The sequence below is a fragment of the Silurus meridionalis genome, chromosome 1, assembly GCF_014805685.1.
Source record: "Silurus meridionalis isolate SWU-2019-XX chromosome 1, ASM1480568v1, whole genome shotgun sequence".
In the NCBI taxonomy this organism is placed as follows: Eukaryota; Metazoa; Chordata; class Actinopteri; order Siluriformes; family Siluridae; genus Silurus; species Silurus meridionalis.
The window spans coordinates 34,212,473-34,214,972 of record NC_060884.1 but is presented as its reverse complement, the minus strand read 5'-3'; positions in this window follow the sequence as shown (position 1 = coordinate 34,214,972).

The window sequence follows — 2,500 nt, the reverse complement described above, 5'->3', positions numbered from 1 at the left end:
CTTCCTGCTTCACCATCTCCACATCATCCAACCTTAAACACTGATGAAATCTTATCATCTCTCCTTCAATTTCCAGCTTCACGTTCATCACCCCATTAGAAGCTCTTTACACCTCCACTACACTCTTACTGAATCACCCCTAAACTATTAGTCCATCATTTGCACTAGTTGCGGTCAGAATCCACTAGACGGCGCTGTTTAGTATCTCATAATAGTGCTTTAAATGGAAACATTTTAAACTGAAACTTTTTAATACATTAAAAGTGTTTTACATTAATAATTATCACACTTAATTAATCCCAGCAAGTGTGTGTGTGTGTGTGTGTGTGTGTGTGTATGCATAGTGTCCATTGTTGTTTCTATTAGTAGTATACAAAAGTACATATTGTTCAAACACACACACACACACACACACACACACACACACACACACACACACACACACATTCAATAATAATTTGTTTGTTGTTTGATTAAAGCAGTTTTGTATTTTAATTAAAAAAAAAGCACATTTTCATGAAGCTGAGTGTAAAAAACACCAAGTTTTAGGATGTAAGAGTGAAAACTGAAGAACTTTGAGGGAACCCACACACTGACGATCAAACTACGGTGGCCGAGAAGTGCAAAACACATTAACAAATCCGAAAACACAACGACAATTCAGACAAAGCGCAAAAGGGAGGTATAGTGTGAGAAAAATAGATACATAAATACAATTTATAATTATAATAAAGTCGAATTTAAAAAAGGATGAAAAAATAAACAGGGTTTATTCTGTAAATCATATTTTTCTATAAAGGACAAAAGATTCAGTGCATTTTTCTTTTTAATCACTTTAATGGCTTTAGTGGAAGAAATAAACTCATTATAAAATGCAAAAAAAAATAAAAACAATGGTTTCACTTTTATTTTGATTTGTGTAAATAAAATGTTCCCATCAGAAGTATTTTATTAACCAGAAAGTCGTCTTTGTTATTGTTCATTACGAGTCCAGAGAGAATGTCCTTCACAGTGAAAGTTCTTAGATGTTGAACCTTTGTGTAAATCCAGTTATGGAGATCAGACCATAAAGCGTGTGAAGTAACTGCAGCAGGAGAAAGTTGGAACGTTTGTGTAAAAGTGTAGAAACTAATCTTTGTGTGATGATAAACTGCAGCATCTCCAACATCACTGCATATTAATCTCCTTCCTCCAAGTAGCTCTGAATTCATTCCAGTTTCTCCCTGATTCTGTTTCCTTCTGTTTTTGTCTTATATCTAAAGATGCACTGATCCAAATAATTAAAAATAGTTTAAACGCAGAACTTTACACATGTACAAGAAACAAAGTTATGATTTGATACTTCCTGTATATGTTGATTGACAGGTGTCTCGTCCAATAATCAATGACCTCCCTCTTTCACTGTCTGACTCGTCCTTGTGTTTTTGGATTTGTTTTTTATTTATTTGTTTTTTTTTTTTTTTGATGTGTTATAAATAAATCCATCTTCATGTCAACTGTGTTTTAAAATAATAAAAGGGTGCACAAACTTTTGCACCCAGTTTGCCTCCTTTTATTTTTCTGTTTTAATAAATCAGACAAAAAAAAAAAAAATCTTGTTTAATATTATTTATTAGAAGAAAATTCACAAGCACAAAGAAATAATAGGAATAATTTCCTCCGTGTGGAAGAGAAAGACGGAAAAAAATACAATTCTCAAATAAGAGAGAGAGAGAGAGAGAGAGAGAACCCCCTCCCCATCTCTCTCTCTCTCTCTCTCACACACACACACACACACAGAGTGATGATTGTCTTATTTATTGAACATGAGAAGAAAACACATGAAACATTAAAATAAATAAATAAACACGCTGATCAGAGACTCTGTACACGTTTACACGTCCCCCCGTCCCCATCTCTCGTCTTTCACTCTGAACACAGTCTTTATTCCTTTATCTGAATACTGACTGAGAAAAAGGAGAAGATGATGATCACTAGTGCGGTTTCTCACTAAATAAATCTCTATGAGGCATCAGCGTTTTAAACAGCAGCAAACCAACAACCGGCGGCCATGAACACGTCTCGAACACGTCTCAGACACGTCTCGGACACGTCTCGGACACGTCTCGGACACGTCTTTAAATAATTTATGTATTGAGAAAAAAACAAATCGGAATCTTTGTAAAGGTCTCAAAAAAGACGATAAATTTGTAAAAATGTTGAAAAAAAAAACATTTGAAAAAATAAAAAAATAAAAAAAATCAATGAATAAAAGGAAAAGAAAGAAATAGAAGGATGGACAGAAAGAAGAAAGAAAGAGATTATTTAAAGAGTAAAAGGAAAAAATTGCATAAACAAAAAAAAGAAAATGGGGAAGGAAAAAGAAGGAGAAGAGAGGAGAGGAAGAAAGAAAACAAGAGATAAAATGGCAGAAAAGTAATATAAAAGCTGTGAAGTAAAAGAGTGAGAGGAAAGATGGAGATAAAAAAGAAAGAAGTCCAATGGTCCAAATGAAGAGTAA